This window comes from Larus michahellis, chromosome 1, assembly GCF_964199755.1.
Source record: "Larus michahellis chromosome 1, bLarMic1.1, whole genome shotgun sequence".
Taxonomy (NCBI): Eukaryota; Metazoa; Chordata; class Aves; order Charadriiformes; family Laridae; genus Larus; species Larus michahellis.
Genome location: NC_133896.1, coordinates 214,975,609 through 214,997,557, shown reverse-complemented (window position 1 = coordinate 214,997,557; position 21,949 = coordinate 214,975,609). Strand labels below are relative to the sequence as shown.

At 45.6% G+C, this 21,949-nt stretch overlaps 1 protein-coding gene across 6 annotated transcripts in view; it reads right to left on the bottom strand.

The window, feature by feature from the left end:
- FAM168A (family with sequence similarity 168 member A) overlaps nucleotides 1–21,949 on the bottom strand; it is a 220,225-nt gene that overhangs the window by 148,558 nt on the left and 49,718 nt on the right. For 2 of the 6 annotated variants that reach the window (XM_074572260.1, XM_074572262.1), the window contains exon 2: nucleotides 12,187–12,336. The exons of 2 other annotated variants lie outside the window; for them this stretch is intronic. The gene's annotated coding sequence lies outside the window, so the exon portion shown is untranslated. The remainder of the gene's footprint in view (nucleotides 1–12,186; nucleotides 12,337–21,949) is intronic. 2 more of the 6 variants (XM_074572261.1, XM_074572263.1) reach the window with 1 other exon arrangement.

The window sequence follows — 21,949 nt, the reverse complement described above, 5'->3', positions numbered from 1 at the left end:
CGTGCTCAAGCACAAGTCACGTATTAAAAGTGAATGTTGAAAACAGTGCGAGTTAGGATCAAAAACGGCAGACTAGAAGGTGCCTTCTCCTTCCTTCCTTCCTTCCTTCGTTCCTTCCTTCCTTCCTTCCTGCCTTCCTGCCTGTCTTCCTGCCTTCCTGCCTTCCTCCCTCCCTCCCTCCCTTCCTTCCGGCAAGTCAAAGACTTGACTTGACAGCAAGTCAAAGACCGAAACATTTGTGGTAGCTGTGAATAACCATCCTGGGGCTGCGGCTAGAAGGAGATGATGGGCTCATGCTTTCCTGGCTGGACCGACACACGATGCGATGCCCCGCACACCGGTGGTCTCAACACCCTGGACTTATTTCTAAGGATGTGCTGACTGAGAGTGGGAAAAAAAAAAAAAAACAAAATAGAAGCTCAAACATTTTAATTTTCACCCAAAAATCTGTCCGCCAAACAAGGCAGACGCCAGCAACCCACTGCCCCAAGGACCGAGATGCGTTGGGGGAAGACGGAAGGACACACGGCTCTTTCAAGCAAATGAAAATGTTTTTACCTGTCAGAACCTGAGCTCAGGCCCGAAGCATTTTGCTTCTTCTCCAGGCAGGAGCATCAACAGCGACCGCACCGCATCAAGGAGCCGCATTCTTCACCCTGCTTCGAGCGCTAACGATGTTATCAACTGCAGCAGGAGAAATAAACTTGGGAGCCTAAACAAACTGACAGATCAGGCAGGGAAGAACCAGCTCTTAGATATCTCCATGCTGCTAAAGATATTTGTCATTTCAGATCTGTCTGTGTTGCCGGTAGGAACTAAGTTTTGGTAAAAATGCAGTTTAAAGGCAGCTTCCGTTTCCCTGAATATGCTGAGGACGTTTACGGTTCAACGCTCCAAAGTCCTCCACAACCTCCATCACCTCTCGAGGTACGCAGCTGGATTCCCAGATGTCTCGTTTTCTCTATTGAGCCATTCAAAGATACACGTAGGATTTCTTTTAGGGTGTAAACGCACTACCAATTGTTTCCAAATGGTTTTAATTCCAATAAGTAAATAAATAAACCCCAACCTAGAGAGACAACCCCCCTCTCTAGGTAGTCTAAGGCCTGTTACAAGAGTTTCCTAATCCTGCCTCCAAGTCCTCCCCGATCCCTTGAGTCTAATCAAAGCCATTAAATACAATTCTGGAAATTCTGTTTCCACTACCCTTTCCTGAAAACAATGGGACAAATTGCCAAGCAGCAGGTCGGAGCTGGGGGTTCTGCAGGAAAGGAAAGAGTAAATACCTTCAAACATACATATATACATACATATATATATATATTTAAAAAATCATGTATTTTAAAGTTTCTTGGAGAGTGTATTTTGAATAGATATAACACTCCTGAAATACCATGCAACTACCCCACTCCTAACTCTCATAATCTTACCTCATCACTCAAAATAGTCTTTTACCTTTTTCCCTAGAGGAAAAAGCTTGAGATATACGATGAATTGATTCATTGGCAGAAAAAAAAAATAAAAACCCCCAAACCAAAGAAAATAGAAAACAAGGAGCTCCTTGAACATTGGTTTCCCATGGAGTTGTTTCTCACATCGATTGACTTTGGTCAAGCGGAAACTCCAAACGAAGCTTCTCCCATGACTGGGTATTTATCAGATCACTGGAGATTTTCTGGCGCTTTGTGTGCGGATACATCTTGCCACTTTCCCCACTTACAAAAAGCCGTCATTTTCACGAGATCTAGAAGAATTTAATCCTCTCCGAGATTTCTCCTTCCCTCCCAAAGTTTGCAGAAGGGAAATGCTCATACAGAAAGCACAAGGCCCGATTTCTCTAGGACATCAGGTTTTGAAAAGAAATGGTTAAATCCTAATTATTAAGTCTAACTCCTGAATCTAAATGAATCTAAAACTAAACTCCCTGCAGAATTGCTCTGCTTTCCCTACCACCTAGCTCTGCAATTTATTTGAAGAAATTAGGTTAGCGATGTTTACAAGGCTCATGAAAATAAAAGCGTCCTCCTGCCCATACTCAATCCTTGGACTTTCTCGCTCTTCTTCTGCCCACGTCCTCTGCCCGCCCCGCCCGCACCGTCCTCTTCTGATTTACCACGTCCCCCCTACCCCTGTTAAACACTGGCTTTTCCCCAAATTCAAATAAATGAGCCTAAATTTCTAGTTCACCTCTTCTACTCTAGACCACGAGCTTCCCAGGAAAGGAAGGATTTCTCCTGGACTGTCTCCATAGCGTATCGCGTGCCTTGTCCTACACCAATAATCACGCGTAAACTTAGTATCTGAAGCAGAAGCATATGCTTTAAACTCCTTCTGAAATGCAAATATTGCAGAGATGACAAATTATTATTAATGTCTAACTGAGCAGGCAAGGAGAAATCTTTTTTATTATAAAGCTCATGAAAAATAGGTCTTTGGCTATTCCTGATTTTCTCTTTTGCCACTATTCGACAGCAGAGAAGGAAGAAACCATTAGAAATTGTTTACTTCGTGAAAGAAAAAGCCCGAGCAAGAGGGAACAATGATGATAATGAGCGAGAGGATGACACTCAGCAGGCAAGTGCTCGCGAAAATCCGTCAGGAATAAAGACTAATTTGGTGGTAAAGGAGCACATGCACTTCCCAGCACTAATAATCCACGTATGTACTTGGGCAGGCCACGCTTTTTATTTTAATTGCAACATCCTCTTCTAAAATGCTTCTGTTTGCATCCACCGCTGAGCAAAGCCAAAAACCCCACTGGAGCACGAGCTTTGGTCCCAGCTCTCACCATTAGCCTCACTGGGAGGTGCAGACCATCCCCCTGCTGCAGAGGACACGGCAAGGCAGAGCTTCTGGGGACCCGCGTGCGTCGTGGCTTTTGTCACGTTATGTCCATAAACAACCTGGAAACCCAGGATGTAGTACGGGGTACCCAAAATTTGACACTCGGTTAAATGTTCGGCGATTTAAGGATTTGTGCAGCTGTCTGATTTTTAAATTACCACTTGTCAAAAAAATAATAATTAAAAAAAAAAACAACCAACAGTCCTAATTTGTCATTTTACAAATAATACAGGTTTCTTTCTAACCCCAACCCTTTACTGGACCAGGCAGGATGATAATCACAATTCTTTGCAATGGCTTTCTGTTTTCATTTCCATTTCCATCCATAAATGGATTCAAACAAGGCCTCTGAACGAGAGGAAGATGATGAAAAAAATCCCCAAACCCATCCTAGCATTGCCTTACAACTTCGCTAAACTGCCAAAACTCAGAGGTCCCTTTCCACCTTCACTTATAAACACTTGGTTATTTAAAACAGAAAGGTATTTTCCATCGGGTTGGAAAAGGCAGTACCTCGACAGGCGCTAGTCCGTAGCCCAGCAGCTTCTGGCCATGGGGCCAAAGGTAGCACTGATGGACACGTTTTGAGCGGTACACCACAGGTTTAGGAGATGAGCACGAGGGTATCTGGAGAGAGGTGACAGCTCTCACTGTGTCCTAACCCCAGCAGAAGCCAGGAGGGTCTCTCCAGCAGCGACCAGTGATACCCTCTAACAAAGCCACCATTAACATCTACCTGCAGAGAGGGTCTCCAGTCGCTATTGGGTTTCTACTGACATAATTAATGGTGAGAGGAGGGAAAAGCATACGCTATTATGCCTTCAAAGCTGCCAAACCTTGAACTGGCCTACAGAGAATGGCAGCCAACTTCACAGCGCAAACATCTTTTAAAACACATAATTACAATAGAAGACATCACTATGTCATTATGCACATATAAAATATTCAGGAGACCGAAGAAGGCTTTTTGTTAAGCCGAGGAGCTTCAGATGTATTCCACCATTCTCCCTCATCTAAGGCCTCAAAATCTTCTGAGCTCCAACGTCCAACAGTGGGAAACCCGGAGATTTTCATATGCAGCTGGATATTTGCATGCTTAAAAAACATTTTTACAGTGGGTCACCGTTAGCAACATCACATGTACCCACAGCCAACTGTTATAATAAATACACACTATCATAGAAAGGAAATGAAGGCGGTATTGGAGGTACCACACTGGGCAACTGTTGGCTCTTTAATCACAGGTTTGGATGGAAACCCAGTCCAACGTTCTTTTTATAGAGCAGTGAATGTGATAATAGCTAAGACAGAAGGAGACATTATATGGTCAGAGGGAAATCTTAATTCACAAACAAACCAGATGCAATTATCAAAATTATACCAATGGTATTCTCTTTTTTTTTGTTTGCAGGAAGTTCTATTAAAAAAAATCTTTAGCCCACAATTTGCATTTCAATTAATTTTCAAACTTTTGTGTGGAGAATAGCTGGCTAGAATTGGGTACTACAGAAACTACCATACACTGAAATATGCTTATAAATGTTATAATGTAAGAATTCCATGTATAAAACCCAGGCAGTGCTGCAAGGTCTGGGGTTTTTTTCCTATTAGCCTGTACGAAATGGGTGAAGGTGTAATGGAAAACAAAAACTATCGGTGCTACCTGCCATGCGGTTTACAAAACTTCCATTACGTTCACTTGCTGATGAATTACGGAATCACAGAATCACAGACTGGCAGGGGTTGGAAGGAACCTCTGGAGACCATCCAGTCCGACCCCCTGCCAGAGCAGGGTCACCCAGAGCAGGTGGCACAGGAACGCGTCCAGGTGGGTTTGGAATGTCTCCAGAGACGGAGACTCCACCACCTCTCTGGGCAGCCTGTGCCAGGGCTCTGCCACCCTCACAGGAAAGAAGTTCCTCCTCATGTTTAGGTGGAACTTCCTATGGTCAAGTTTGTGCCCGTTACCCCTTGTCCTGTCACCGGGCACCACTGAGAAGAGCTTGGCCCCATCCTCCTGACACCCACCCTTTCAGTATTTATAAGTGTTGATAAGATCCCCCCTCAGTCATCTTTTTTCCAGACTGAAGAGACCCAAATCCTTCAGCCTTTCTCCATCAGAGAGGTGTTCCAGTCCCCTCAGCATCTCCATAGCCCTTTGCTGTCCCCTCTCCAGCAGTTCCCTGTCCTTCTGGAACCAGGGAGCCCAGAACTGGACCCAGTGCTCCAGCTGTGGCCTCCCCAGGGCAGGGCAGAGCAGAGGGGGAGGATGACCTCCCTCCACCTGCTGGCCACGCTCTTCTTGATGCCCCTGAGGATGCCGTTGGCCTTCTTGGCCACAAGGACACATTGCTGGCTCATGCACAATGGGTAAATCCAAGGCTCTGGAAAATGTAGCTGTTCTGAGGTTTATCGAGGGTGCCCACAGCTTACGACAAATCCTCTGGAGATCGTTACTGCAAATGTAACAATATCAAGTTATCCACATGTTAAAAAAGAACATTTCTCTATTAAAATATATGTAAAGTTCTGGCCAATTGCTTTACAACTTTATTGCTTCTAATTGTACAGGGCTCTTGCTCTTCAAGCCCAATCACTGTATTTCTCACTAAACTCCAATTATACAATCTAGCATGAAAAAGGCAGAGATACAGACCCTTTAACAAGCTTAGGCAAAAATCAAAGGCCCACAAAGGGCTAAATCAAAAGCTGGCGCGCACCAACTCTATTCTTTGTGCAGTCAAGCAAGACTAATTAATGCTTTTAATGTCAGTTTACCCCTTTTGGCACTATAAATCAGAACGCGCAGCTTTTATGAGTTAACAAAAGAATCTGTGAAAGGTGTAGCTTATTAACCAAACTCACAAATTCAAACACACTTAATCAGAAACAGGTATATTTAGCGGCATTGTCCTCGACAAGCAGAATTATCTGCAGGCTGTACACAGAGAACATTCATTTATCAATACAAACAAGGCTGGCACACCGGGAAGAGGTGGTAAATTATACATCTGAAAGAAAAGCCACTGCTTCCAGCACGGCTTTTGTGAGAGCAGAAACGTGGAGCAAAGACTGCGGGAAGGCGCTCCAGAAAGGTGGAGGGAACATACTGGATGTTTCCCTGTAATCTCCTCTCAGCCACAGCGGGAACTGAGCGTGCTATTGCACTTCTGCAGCAGGGAGAGAAAAATCGGTCCTCAAGTAGATCTCCTGCCATCGCCCACTTGGCAAGGACCATCGGCAGCTCCTCTGTCGCGTGCTGGGCTCGTTTCGATGCATCGTTAGGGTTTTGTTTCTTCCCCTTGTCAGGAAACACGGATCTCCATTTTTTGTATTGTTTCTGAAATCTGTTTTGCTCTCCATCCATCAGCCAGTTGAGACTTTCACTTAGTAAGTCTGTTGGATATCAGTCTGGCCTCTATGAGGGGGAACAGTTTTAAACTGAAAGACGGGAGACTTAGATATTAGGAAGAAATTCTTCACTATGAGGGTGGTGAGTCCCTGGCCCAGGTTGCCCAGAGAAGCTGTGGCTGCCCCATCCCTGGAGGGGTTCAAGGCCAGGTTGGACGGGGCTTGGAGGAACCTGGTCTAGTAGGAGATGTCCCTGCCCAGGGCAGGGGGGTTGACCTAGATGACCTTTAAGGTCCCTTCCAACTCTAACCATTCTGTGATTCTAAGAGAAGCAGCTATCACAGGGCTACAAAAAGACACCTACATGGTAAATCTCAGTCCAAAAAGAAGTCAAGGTCACAAAGCTTTCAAGATCATAGAATCGTCTACGTTGGAAGGGACCTTTCAGATCATCGAGTCCAACTATCAACCCAACACTGACAAAACCACCACTACCCCATGTCCCTCAGCACCACGTCTGCCCAGCTTTTAAATCCCTCCAGGGATGGTGACTCCACCACTGCCCTGGGCAGCCTCTTCCAATGCTTGACAACCCTTTCGGGGAAGAAATTTTTCCTAATATCCATCCTAAACCTCCCCTGGGGCAACTTGAGGCTGTTTCCTCTTGTCCTATGGCCTGTTCCTTGGGAGAAGAGACCAACCCCCACTGGCTACCCCCTCCTTTCAGGGGGTTGCAGAGAGCGAGAAGGTCTCCCCTCAGCCTCCTTTTCTCCAGGCTGAACACCCCTAGCTCCCTCAGCCGCTCCTCACAAGACTTGTGCTCCAGACCCCTCACCAGCTCCGGTGCCCTTCTCTGGACACGCTCCAGCACCTCAATGGCTTTTTGTGTGGTGAGGGGCCCAAAACTGGACACAGCACTCGAGGTGGGGCCTCACCAGTGCCCAGTACAGGGGGACCGTCACTGCCCCAGTCCTGCTGGCCACACTGTTCCTGATACAGGCCAGGATGCTGTTGACGTTCCTGGCCACCTGAGCACACATATATTTTTAAGAAGAGATGCAGCTACGACTCACATCCTAGACTCAGAGAAAGAAAAGACACCCTAACTGCGTCTTTCTGGCTGAGTTGACAGACAAAAAGTATTTTGGTTCGCTCTACACATACCTCAGGGCAGTATCTACGGCACACTTTAATATGCATTTAAACTCATCAATCAAAAGTAGAAAGTCAGTCCAGAGCATCTTGAAAAGTCTGGTGTCGGAGATCCTCTCTGCTGCCTATGTCCATAAATCTTACTAAAAGCCTTCCTTTGTTTTTAAATCAGTTCTTGACAGTTGATTTTTTTTCCTGGTTACGGGAAATGTCATCTTCTTAACGATGCCTCACTCCTCATTCCTCTAACAATTACTGTATATCAGCAGTATTGAGCCATAAAGAATCACGAAGCCGCTTTGTCAATAAAATAATTCCTCTACACCCCAAACTAATCATTGCGGGATGCTCAGGCTGATGTTCCTACCCTGACACTCGATTACAGTCCATCCCTGTGGCACACCATCCATCACGTGCCGCGGACAGGCAAAGGAGAGCGCAGTTTTCATCTGGAGAGCTGCAGCAGGTATGGGAAGGGACACAGCCCAGCTGAGGGACCCGCAGTCACAGGCCACGTGTGTGTGATTAGCCGGTGACTCCGACCGCCACGAAATAATGAGGCAAAAACATTAAAAGAGGATTTTTTTAAGGGAACAGACGTGACTAAGAGAAGCATTTGCACAAATGCTGCTTAGGATGAAATGTTGGGTCATTAATAATTATAAATTTGTCACCTTATGCAGGGAAGACGTTTCCCTGTGTGATATGTTACAACATATGTGGGTACATCACAGAGTGGGGGTTCCTTTCCTTTCACTGATACCTCCAGTATTGCGGTAGTGTTCACAAAGGAACAAAAATCACAAAATCGTAGAATGGTTCGGGTTGGAAGGGACCTTAAAGATCATCTAGTTCCAACGCCCCTGCATGGGCAGGGACACCTCCCACTAAAAATCTTCTCAGGAGGTGAAAATTCCCATGAAGCAAGGATGGGGAAAGTAATTACAGATCACATAGCCTTCCAAACCCTGCGATATTTGTGACTGGAATGGGAGAGAGGGCAGAAAGGGAATGCAACCATAATCCAACACGTTGCAGGACTTGGAACCATCTCAGTTGAGGTACGTTTAAGAGAGCCTTGCTGCTTCATGACTCTTAGCCCGTGTGTAAAGATGAAGGAGATACAGCTTAAGAGAAAGGCAAGTACCTCCATTCTCCACTATGGACCAAGAGTGTCCACGTTCCTGCTTCTTCCAATATACAGCAAGAGGTTGCTGGGCAAAACCAAAAGCAACAAGAGCAGAAGAAACACGTTGGAGGGTTCTGCTCTCGAGGCAGCCGCTCCCGCTCGCTGGAAGAGCATCTTAGGAAATGCCCAAACATGTTGCCCACTCAGCGCACACTGCGTGATGTGGCACGGTGGAAAACACCGGTCCTATGACCAGCCCTCATAACCAAACCAATACACCCCACAGACAACATCAAGCCCACCGTCTGAATCAGCAACATGAACCACTGTCCTTGGTATCGCCATCATTACGCTCTACCAGGAAAAAGGGACAGGCAACTCCTTTCACTCTGAAATAATCGTATGATGCCTCATAGGATCCTGGGACCTAATAGAATCATAAAATGGTTTGGGTTGGAACACACCTTTTTAAACCAACCTTTCCTGCTATGGGCAGGGACACCTCCCACCAGACCAGCTTGCTCCAAGCCCCGGCCAACCTGGCCTTGAACCCCTCCAGGGATGGGGCAGCCACAGCTTCTCTGGGCAACCTGGGCCAGGGGCTCACCGCCCTCACAGACAAGAATTTCTGCCCGAGATCTCAGCTCAATCTCCCCTCTTGCAGTGGAAACCCCTTCCCCCTCGTCCCATGGCTCCCCTCCCTCATCCAGAGTCCCTCCCCAGCTTTCCTGGAGCCCCTTGAGGGACTGGAAGGGGCTCCAAGGTCTCCCCGGAGCCTTCTCTTCTCCAGGCTGAACCCCCCCAACTCTCTCAGCCTGTCCTCCCAGCAGAGGGGCTCCAGCCCTCCCAGCATCTCCGGGGCCTCCTCTGGCCCCGCTCCAACAGCTCCGTGTCTGTCTTGTCCTGAAGACTCCAGAGCTGGATGCAGTACATAATTTGGCTTAACAGAAACCACCTTCCATGTCATATGTTCTCTAAAACAAAATTAATTCTCCAAAACAGAGCTGGCAGTTTAAGAAAATTTAAGACCTATGAACAAAGGATTTGTTCATGCAGTAGAAAAGAAAATCACTAAATGATGTAGTCATGCCCCAACAGCAGAGAAATAACCATCACCTGCTGGCAAGAGGCTTCCCTTCCGCTCTGGATTGGGTGCATTCTCAGCCCAGCGAAGATCACCAAACGGACCCCACCAAACTGGCATAAATGGCCAGGAGACTAACGATCAGAAATTTTCCCTATGAGTTCAGAAACATTGAGGTGAACGGAGCGCAAGTATAAAGTCCAGGCCCAGTTAACCAAACGCCAAATTCCACTCACACACACGGTATAAAAACCAGACTAACGTAAAAGCACATTTAAAAATATTTACATCACACCAAACCATTAGACAGATAAGAGAGGTATTTTTAGATACACGTGGATTTTACACACACACAATGATTAACTACTTAATTGCTGGATTTGGGGGGAGTGGGGTACTTCCCAAGCAAGAAATAACCTAACCTCAGTGAACTAATTTAGGAGGTCGGGCACACACATGCAAGAGTTTAACTCCATTTCTTCTGCCTTTTGATTTCTGAACACTATTTACCACCATGTGTAAAAGGGGGAGGTTCAATCCAAGATGAAGACACCTGAAAAGTAAATGAGGTGGCTGACGAGGATCCCAAGCAGGGCAGTCACAGCCTGGAGAGCAACCCCGATCGACCCGAAGAGGACAAACAGCAGCTCGTCACCCAAATCTCCCCAGGCTCCATCAGTTCCAGTCTTGAGATCTCCAGGGACCGGGCTAGGAGCTCAAGACACCCAGCGCACACAAAGCTTAAACTTCAATTTCTTAATCTGGGGCTGAACTGGACCAGGAGCCCCTTGGACCACAAGTTCTCTTTCTCATGCAAAGCCACCACTTAACAACATGTTCTCATTCAAAAAAACCAGCCCGTCTTCCAGTTCTCCCACCAATGCCAGTCCCGATTCTCCAGTCTGAGCAATTCAGCCCCCGCCTCTGTTTTCTCCCCACCTCCCAACCCATCAAACGCACACCCTGGCCTCTGCCTCTCTCCCTTCTGCAGCCCTTGCCCCTCTGTTTTTCAGGCCCAGAAAAAGCAGCTTAGTCCCAACTGTGTCTCAACCTGGAAGTAAGGCAGGTAGTTGGCAGAAAAAGGGTATAGGAGCAGCATAAAGGTCCTTTTTTTTTTTTTTCCCCCTTTATCCTTTTTTCACGATATTCAACAAAAAGGGGAAAAGGGAGCTGGGAAAGGGGCCCATCGTTGTTGCTTGAGGGACAAACACAAGCAAGGACGAAGCAAAGCTTTTCTGAAAGGCTTGGCGCTTTCTGTCCCATCCCACCTAAAACAGGTTGAGGGTGAGATGAGGAAGAAAAAACAGCCTGATTTTCTCCATACCCAAAAAGCAGGCATCTAATCAGGGCAGGTTTTTCCCAAAGCAGGGCTGGAAGGCTGCAAAATATCGGGAGGATACGGGTGCCAGCATGCCTTAATGTTCGATCCCGGCGCAGTGCAGTGGCTCCAAGCACAGGGAGCACCCACCAGAACTCTTGCTGTCTGTCTGCATCTGGTTTTCAGCAAATCTGACTTGAGTAGGAGCAGAACACTCAGTGGGTATCCTGGCAGCTGACATTTAAAGTTCATGTTACTAAGCAAGCAGCAAAACATATAAAATGGAAAGAAAAAAAAAAAAAAAAAAAAAGAGTCAACCCTGTTTTTTCCATACGCCTGCACAAGAAGAGCTGGATCGGGTCAGACTGACACTTCAGCCCAGTGTCTTCTCTGCAGCAAGAACCAAGCGTGAACACCCAGGGGCAAATTTCAGCGCAGGGCAGGCGTACGGTGACGTTCTCCCAGTGTACTTTTCAGCCCCTAACCGTGTGCAGCGCAGGGATTTCCTCAAGTGGCACGTTCGTATTTAATAGCTAGCCGTGTATCACGTTATACCACTATTATAACGTATTTGATTTTCTTATATATAAAGGCCTAGAGGGCTTGACCTGTTCAGGTCTCGTAATGCTAGGCGCCATATACAAAACCAGAACCTGCTCCAATCCATTTACAGGCCACATTACACTGCAAAGTTTAAATTCTAAAAAACTGTTTCTAGCTTTTCCTTTATGAAAGGCTGCAACATAAACTATTAGAAAATAATTCGCCTGTCTACAGGCAAATGACAGAAATTTATACCGGGAATCATGGCTTTGCCAATCCACTGATTTTGACCCAGCTAGCAAACACAAGCAGTATTTTTTGTCTTCTTTTTAATACAAAACAAAAATAAATTATTTACCAAGAAGATATTAAGACTAATAAACACTAAAAAAAAAACCCCTAACTCTCACAATTCTTCATAGGAGCAACACATACCTGCTGTGTGTTCTACTCCAGTCTGCTGATCACCTTAGGTTTATTAACTTTATAAATCAACACAATAAAATACGCTAGACGTCCAGTGTTCCAGGAGTTTCAGCTTATGCATTGCTTGATGCAGAAATTACTTGCTTCGTTAAAAATGTGATGTAATTCTGTACCAAAGTTCATTCAGTACAAACAGAGCTCCAACCCATACCAAACACCAACGCTTTTCAATCAACACTTGCAATCTCCGTGGCATGGGAGTAGGGAAAAAGGTGTTTGGAGGAGTATCTAAACTCAAGCGCTACAGTTGAAGGGCACACAGAAAACATGAATCGATACCTCTTGGATACGAGCTTCCTTCGGATGGAGATAATCCGGAGAGGAGTCTGCCTACGGCTGCAGGGCAGTGAGTCTTCACAGCATTCCACAGCTCTGCAGCAGCAACCAACAGAGAGAAAGAGAGAGACCCGTGAGGCTCCGCGGGCAAACCTGTCGGAAAGAAAACACGGCTCTTTCTAGCAAAGAGTGGTCTTTATCTCCACCGGAGCAAAAGGAGGAATGGGGACACGTATGAAATGCAGGCAAAAAAAAAGGAGGAGCGATGGAGATGCAGGATAAGAGGAGGAGAGGGAAGGGAGACGGGAGCTGGCTACAAGACTGGCAGTCGCAAAAAAGACGGCATGATGCGAATGGTCTGTCACTCACATTTCATTAGACAAACAGATACGCGTATTTACTGCACCTCTCCTACAAATAAACATCTCCATTCGCCTTCCCCTAAACATACCAAGGATACATTTTTCCATAAATAAAGGAAAAAAGACAGCAGAAATTCAACGTTTGCACCTTCAAATCACGACCGAAAACCTTTCAGGAGCAATTTGCTACAGATCAGTGACTTTGGGTGGAAAACTCACATGGCGCGTCTTGCACAAAGCCTACATCAACTATGCTTTGCCTACGCTCCGCTGAAGAATTGCATCGAAGCTAAAAAAAAACAGTGCCAGGAGTGGATGAAATCAGAACCAGGGTCTTCTCAGCTTTCAAAAGGGAGAAAACAAAGTTCAAGCTTTCATTTAAATACTCAGTAACAAGCTATTTGTCAGGATTTGGGACTGAATAGGCCGAACAAAGTTTTACACGTTACTCCTGCACCCTCCCTTCCCAGCTGACACAAAAGTTCAGAGAACTGAAAACGAAATACCTCCAAATAAAGTACAGCACGCAAAAAAAGCTCTCAAGCAGCTCCACATGCTTTATGCATTAGACAGAGGAACAGAAAACCTACTGTTCGCAAACCAGGACCAGTGCTCCTTCTAACAGTTGTTTATTTTAATCAACCCAGTACCAAAAGGTTTACATTAAATATTTTTTCATTGCTTCTAACCACGGATCCAGTATTAGTTTACATTCACTCAAAAAACACTCTTGAGGAGAAAACAGGGCGCAGAAAGCGTCGAATCCAGTAAAATAACTGAGACTTTCTTTGGGAGGGCCGTTCCACCCCACCTTTCCCTGCAGCATTACACCAAAAGGCCCTGCAAGCCCAGCAATGGAAACAACGTGAAATTGGAAACGAACGGGAAAAAAAATGATAAATCATGGAATCACAGAATGGTTAGAGTTGGAAGGGACCTTAAAGATTATCTAGTTCCAACCCTCCTGCCCTGGGCAGGGGCACCTCCCACCAGCCCAGGTTGCTCCAAGCCCCGTCCAACCTGGCCTTGAACCCCTGCAGGGATGGGGCAGCCACAGCTTCTCTGGGCAACCTGGGCCAGGGGCTCACCGCCCTCACAGCCAAGAATTTCTTCCTAGTATCTCATCTTCATTTTTACTGAATCTTATTTTTTATTGAAGTTCCCAGAATTGCCAACTGCAGGCAACCACCACCAAACCGTGTGAGATGGCATCCTTGGAGAGAAGTCAAATCCCACCCTACTGATGCTCAAAGGTCCAGATAATCCCAACACTGTTGCTACCAAGAGCGTGAGCGCACTCAGTGAAACATCTCAGTAATATTCCCACCTGTTGTACGGGTGCTTGACTTCTGTATTTCCACCTTATAACAAGCATATTCATTGCTTGGAATTTAATCCTGGTTTTAGGCTGTTTTGACTTGCCTTTATGGTCCCCCAGTTCAAAGACACAACTCTAAAATACATGAGCAAAAATCTTTAGGAGAGAGAAGAAAGCTTAAGTGAATTCCAGCAGAAACGACGACTTGACAAATCTCATCACATCAAGCTCCGCAGTGGCAAATTAGTCTCTCTTTGAGCACATTCTGTACTCAAAGTAGCCTCGGTGCTTCGGGAGGTACCAAATATAACACAGCCCCGTTTTAACTTCCTTCCAGGAATACACACAGTCATTTATCAAGAAGACGTGGGCTGCAGTTTCAGTTCCAACAGCTTCAGTAATATTTTGTAAAATTAAACAAACGACTCCTTTTGTGGCAAGAAAGAAGCAGAAAATAATCTGGGTCCAAGCAAATGGGGGAGAAAACCACCTGCCCCAAGTCTTCCTCCACCCTTTAGCGATGCGATGCCAAGGACCCCTCGACAGCGACACCAGGGTCAACACCAACCACACGGTCAATGATTCTTCTTTCCACCGCTTTTACACCTTAAATCTCAATACCTTCGCCGTTACAATTTCATTTAGCAGAGCCGGTTTGATAGCTAAATTTACTTCAAGTCCAAGTTTTGGAACATTTTTACATCTTTATACCTCGTACGGCCAAGGAAGTCAATAATCTCTGCTTAGCAAATACTAAAGGTTCCCCGGACGTGTCCAGCACCGCTGCGTGCGCTGAATACATGAGGGTTTCCAGGCACCACCTCGATTCAGCATGAGGACAGGACTGCAGCAACCTTTAATGCCGGGGAATTATCAGAAAGTTCACCTTTTGTTCATCTAAAGAGACGGAGAGAAGTACTGTACCCACCTCCCATTAACCTTGTCGGTGGGATCTTTCTTTAGCTGCAACAGCATCAATACCTTCTTGTATTGTGCTGCTACACAGACGCTCAGTAGAATCACCCTTTTGGGGGTTTTTTTTGGTCCCTTTTCTAGTTTTTCTTGACCAGAAGTCAAAACGATTAGGTTCACAATAACTGGATGCCGCTACTGCAGAGAGAAGCTGTGATGAGCTGCACAGAGATGGAGGTTATCCAACTGCCCACACACCCGCATCACCCTGAATGCCCTCAGTCACCCTGCAAAAACCAGCTGTAAATGCTCAGAATTTAAGAGAAATCATTCAAATGAGTCCTAACACCAAAGAAATATAGTTTCGCTCGGGATCTTTCACTTCACTTGAATGTGTGAGAAGGTGCAAGATGTAAATGTAATTGAAGCTGTGTCAGATTCCTCACCGTACCTCTCTTGCTTCGTGCTGTACCCCCATCTCCTACCCCTCTTCAGCTGGACTCCTGGACTGCCACGTTCTCTAACCACAGCGATGCCATACACGCACAAAATGTAGACATTTGCAGAAATGCAGTCAGTCCCAATCAAGGCCTTCGAGTAGAAGTACAAAGATATTCAATAGAGAAAATAAAATATATTTTAAAGAGGGAAAACGTGACCTGTGAGGAGGGATTAGTTTGCAAAATTCAGGGAAATAGCACAACATCAAGAAGTTCAGAGATGATCAGAGGGCTGGAGCCCCTCTGCTGTAAGGACAGGCTGAGAGAGTTGGGGTTGTTCACCCTGGAGAAGAGAAGGCTCCGGGGAGACCTTAGAGCCCCTTCCAGTCCCTAACGGGGCCTACAGGAAGGATGGGGAGGGACTCTCTATCAGGGAGTGTAATGATAGGACACGGGGTAACAGCCTCAAACTGAAAGAGGGGAGATTTAGATTGGATCTCAGGAAGAGTTCTTTACTGTAAGGGTGGTGAGGCACTGGAACAGGTTACCCAGGGAAATCGTCAATGCCCCATCCCTGGAGGGGTTCAAGGCCAGGTTGGACGGGGCTTCGAGCAGCCTGGTCTAGTGGGAGGTGTCCCTGCCCAGGGCAGTGGAACTAGATGATCTTTAAGGTCCCTTCCAACCTGAACCATTCTGTGATTCTGGGAAGTTCTGCTGGCATGACCGTGTTCATCAAGAGCGTGATCTGGGATTAGCCCCATGATGCCATCAGAGTCTCCCAGTACAGTGTTTGCTGTATCAGCTCTACCAGCAAACCTTGCTCCTCTGAAACCAGCAAGTGGAGAAACATCAGGCTCCCGCGGAAAGCTGAATACACCTGCAGAAGTCACCCCCACACAGGACAGGAGCAGGCAGACAGGGAAGAGAAAAGCTTGCCTCTCTGTCGGTTAAAAATAATAAAAAAAAAAAGCAAGCAAAGGGAATAAACTCATTTTGGTGCTGAAGACTATCAGGCATACAATGTATCGAGGGTGGACATTTAACTTGTAACACAGCATTTTTAATTACCCATCTAAAAATGCCAGGCAACGTGTTAAAAGTCCTTCAGTACACACCTGACGAAACTATGTGCTACTCCCTGAAGAGCTAGCGTGAAGCATCTAGAAATCAAAAGGAGCAGTTAACCAGCACACAAGTCCCTATCAAGTTACTGCTTTTTGGGGGAAGAGATTTAGGGAAGAAGAGGGCTCTCCTTATCAGTGTAATACTCTTTTTTTCCTGGTTGTCTCTGGGTCTAAACCAGGTTTATTGCTCCACCTATTAAACGAACCAAGAAAGAAAAGGGAGCAAAGACTTCAAGAATACAGAAAAAATCTTCCCCATGAGAGGCAGGCTGCCTTCTCCCACTCCCGCCACCCTGGCGAGCTCTTCCAGGCTCAGCTGCAGAGCTGCCAGAGGTACCGCCATCATCCCTCGGTACCACGGGACCCCAATGCTGATCTCAGATCGCAAGCTCAGGCAAGGCAAACACCGGTGGAAAGCTGGAATCCACCTCCTTTAGGAAACGTAGAGCACCAGTTCCCCCAGTTATTGAGCTGACAGCGTTACCATAGGCAGGACTGCCGGAAAAACTGACATAGTTTTTCCTGAAATGAAATATGAAAAGAAGACAAGGAGAAATATTCACTAACTAGAAAATGCTTTCATGCTTGGTGAGTGCTAGTGCTCTTTTTATTCATTTTAAAGTTATGATCTGGGTGTTGGAGGGTCTGGAAGAGATGCTGGAACCTTCCTCATCCACCCATCCATCAGGCACACCCCTCTACGGGCTGGGGCACTGCCAGCCACCAACACCTGAGACCTATGAAGAAGGTACTTTGACCAGCTGAGACACATGGAGAAGACACCTGGATGCTTTATGGAGTTTGGGAGGTGCTTGTTTCTTGGTAGTGAGGGGTCCTGTTTGGGTTTTTTAAAGGATGTTGCTAAACCTTCTCTCATAGATTTGTGCCGCCTTTGCTTGTACACCAGATTTTTGCAAATGGAAAACCATCTCGGTTGAGTCAAGACTCTTCCAGCTCCTCCTTACTACGTTCAACTTCCTACCACCCCTTGTCAACTCCTTTTCTAGAGCCAAAGTTGCCCCAACTTGCTGAATAAATTCATTAACGCAGAATCCGTTTTGCACAAGTTTCCCATTAACTTCTAATTTCCTAATTATTAGATTACATGCTCGAGCTTTTGAAGCAATTTACCTCTATCAAGTTGAGAAAAGAAACCTAGCGGGGTTCCTGCAGCCTACTCCCTAATGAAGTCCTCCCTCCCCTCCTATTTTCTTCTTGGTGCGAAAAAGTTTAAATCCCTTCACATTTCTCAGAATCAGAGAATGGCAGGGGTTGGAAGGGACCTCTGGAGACCATCCCGTCCAACCCCCTGCCAGAGCAGGGTCACCCAGAGCAGGTGGCACAGGAACGCATCCAGGCGGGTTTGGAATGTCTCCAGAGACGGAGACTCCACCACCTCTCTGGGCAGCCTGTGCCAGGGCTCTGCCACCCTCACAGGAAAGAAGTTCCTCCTCATGTTTAGGTGGAACTTCCTATGGTCAAGTTTGTGCCCGTTGCCCCTCGTCCTGTCACTGGGCACCACTGAGAAGAGCCTGGCCCCATCCTCCTGACACCCACCTTTACTGCAGCTACTCAGTAAGAAAACTTGTTCACAAGTATCTTCATCCACTAAATGCGGTGTTTCAAGCGGGAAAACAATTCTTTTTCATTTTAATTCTATCCTCCCCTCCTAGGACCAAAATTTAGTTTGCTGCTTTTGGTTTAGTACCTACACCATTATGATGATCTTATTACAATTATTCTTCAAAAAGCCCTCTTTTTTACCCATTACTTTTGGTCTTCTTTCTATAAAATTGGACTCCAGAGGTAGGAGCTGAGTACACGGATTATAAAATAGATTAAGAATTAATTAGAACATGGTGATTAAAAAACCTGCCTTGGTAGATCGCAGATTGTTATGATAAAATAGTGTTAGCATAATTCATTTCAAAATACACTCCGCAACTACTTATCAAATGAAGATAAAAACATATCACTAAGTGTCTGACAGGCTGGAGAGTAAAAATCCAGCATTCTCCACTGAGAAAATAACTTTATTCAGTTGGACAGCACTGCAAAACTTTCCTCATGACCCAATTTTCCGTCTCAGAAACCTTCCGTACCGCTCGAGTCCCTCGGATTGCAGGGCCATCCATCAGGACACTCACCGAGCCTGGGATTTTTGAAGGAAGAGAAAAACACAAGCTAAAAATCCAACTGGATGAGGGCTAATGACGTTTGTCCAGAGCCAGGCACCTTCCTTTTAAATCCTGTTCCACAACGTTTGGTGTTTAACCCTCTGAGTATCCAAACCCAGCAAAATGGAAAAGATCTTCTGGGCTCCAATAAATAAAATTAAATTGGCTGAGATTAGTGAATAAACGTCCCTCGGGGCAGCAGGGAGGGCTGACGCTGAGCTTGCGTAGCCTCGTACATCGGGCTTGTCTTTGTATCAAACACGTTTCTAATTCCACCAGGAAAAATTCGTCAAAAGTAGATGTTGAAGTTATTTACCTCCCGTTTTCATCAATTTTTCAAAATCAGTTCTTCAGGTATTGATTCTAGATTAGTTATTCTCACTTGTGCAATTTATATATTACAAGACACTTAGAGGTTTCTAAGTCACAGACGACTTTGTAATCAAAAGAAAACAATTTAATTAGCTAAGATTAGTGTTAATTGAAGGAAACAATTTACTGCACTACTGACAATACTCAGTCTTCGGAAAGTTTCAGTATTAAAAAACCATACGCAGCCATCATCTTAAAAAATAAAATTAAACCTTTCAGCGACAGCAGCCTCAGTTTGACCTTTACCTCTATTTAAAAAAAAAAAATAAAATCTAAGAAAAACACGCAAACACAAGCCTCCCCATCATTATAAAAGAGGGATTAATGAGAAGATGACAGAATCTATTTAGACGTTAGGAAAAGCATTGACAATGTTTCAGTCTGAAGTTCCTTCAGACACCTTTACTCCCACAGTGAATATAATTAAAGGCCTATGACTTAAAGGCAGTAATAAAGGGTGTGGTATTGATTTGGGAGCAAGGAGATACCGTAGAGAGGATACCAGAGATAGCTGTTATAGAACCTAACACATTTAGTACCTAAATTAAGGAAGAATAGGGCAAAATGTTGATGAATATACACAAATTAGCTGGAATGGAGCCGAGTTCAGTTCTTCTCAGGGCACGTTAAAAAAAAAAAAACAAAAAAAAACCAAAAACAAACCTTGAGAAACCAGAGGTATTGGCAATAAAAAACATTAGGTGAGATCCACCTGGAGGAACTGGAAGCCAAAACATCTGTGAAAATACCTAGCAGGAAATAAAGGCATGGAAAGAAATAATTTCGGAAGGCAGAAAACACGGCAGGAAACCGCAGGGACGTTACTGGCTGGAAGCGCCTTCCCGTCTTTTCCTCCCCACAAAAATTGCCAGTCACCTTTGTACCAACACGACTGCTACGGAGCTGTACAGCAAACCAGATTAGAGATCTGATCTGGGTTAAAAATAACTTTTTTTTTGCTGTTCACTGCTCTGTTTTCCCATCTGGCCCTTCGCATAGTTGTACCAGCACAGTTAAGGCAGCCCAGCAATGGGAACAGGCAGCAGAGGAGGAGCGAAACTCCCAAGAAAAATACTTCGCCCCAAAGGAAGAAAATAAAAGATGCAGCCAAGAGAATGTGCACCAAGAGAAAAGGGCAGAACAAGTAGAAATTCACCCCTGGTCACCCCAGATGCCACAGCACGTTGGTGGTGCTCAGGGGAGAGAGGCCACCAGGACTGCTTGCATCTCCTGAGCTTGCTTCTGCCAAGAGCCGGGCAAGCAAAGACCCATCGCTGGCACTCGTCCTGTCCAGCTGGTGGAACCAGGTTGGGGGTCACCAGCCATGGCTTTGGGCAGTCTAGAGGAGAGTTTTTGGAAAAAGAGGGTGAAAAGGGACTGGAAGCAGCACAGGAGCACGCACACATGTTTCACTAGAAACCTCACGGGCATCCACAAAACCTCAACGTCAAAATACACAACTCAAAATCTCACATGCAACGAGTCTCTAAAATTAAAGGGTTCTGTAAACCCAGAGTGTTAAATATTACACAGAGGAACCTTTTTTTTTTTTACATACAGGATACAAGTGTGAAATCGAGACGTAAGAAAAGCACGGAAGTCATTAAAACTGGCAAAGCTGGGCATCATCCTTCCTCCAGGAACATCCTGTTGTCTCAGCTTGCAAGAAAGACAAGTGTCTGACATTGGTATTCATCTGAGTATCACCCCGGCCACACCTCCCTTTTCCACCATTTCTTCTACTATATCGTTAGAATTGCTTTCCTGCTTGAAGGATGCCCTATCAAGGCTAGAAGGGCAGAGCGAGATTAGGAAAAGCAGCAAATCCCATCCCTGTTTTTACTCACTCACCAGTAACTGATTAAAAAAAAAAAAAAAGCCTAATCCACTGGAAAAATGGAGGAGTTGCTTTTAGAGCCAAAGATTGGTAAAAGGACAACTGTTACCGAAATATCGGCAGCGGTTTTGCCTGTGCGGCTCAGCTCCCTGTTGCGCTCTGGATTTCAGCGCCGGAGAGGATTCAGGTGCAGAGCCGGGAGCCGACACAGGATGGGTGGACTCAAGGTATTTGAGTCATCCGCTGTAATCTCAACTCACATCAGCAGATAAGAGAAACTTAAACCAACAAAGTGAGATCCGGTTTGCTTTTATAGCTATATCTCTTAAAAAAAAAAAAAGACTAATTCTTATAAGGCCACTCTTTCAAACATGCCGTTTTACAAAGAAATGTTGCTTTACACAACATCGGCTACATTTCGTGATCCAGAAAAATACACATTGGAGAAAAATGCACTCATTCTTGATTTACACTTTACTCTGTTTAGAATAGAAAATGGCATTACGTTCTTGTCTAGTTTATTAATCTACAGTTTATACAATCCGTCTTTGAAGAAGGTTTTTCTTAAATCTCCAAACTATCGGAATAGTTAGGCTCAACACACTGCCTAGCAGCAAAGTGTGGGGAGACAGGTGCTACCCTCAAAAGAGGATAGAGGACCAAATAAAGGACTAATTAAATAAGCCAGGGACACACAAGTCCCCAGGACCAGACAGAACATATCCGAGGACGCTGAGGAAGGTGGCCAATATCTGTGTAAGGCCCTTCCCTATCAAATTTGAGGGATGACAGCAATCCTACCCCGATCGCCTCTGGCAGGGGGATGACCAGCTCTGTGTATGATGAGAGCACAGCGGGTAGGGCACTTACCATGGCTTTAGCAAGGTTTTCCACATGGTTTCCCACCATTGCACCATTTCCACCTGTCCTGGAAACATTCCAGGCTAGGTTGGATGGGGCTCTGAGCAACCTGATCCAGTTGATGTCCCTGGTCATGGCAGGAGGTTGGACTAGGTGGCCTTTAAAGGTCCCTTCCTCCCTAAACTATTCTACGATGCTACGATCTCCCACCATTATACCCTTGTAATCTATCCATTCCCTTTATAGCTCCCCAATTTGGCTACAAGGTGCACGGAAAATTGTCTGGGCTGTCAGACTGGAAAGGTGGCTGTCCAAGGCCCAAAGTCCAGCTGGGTGCTTGGTTCCATGTGGCATCCCTCAGGG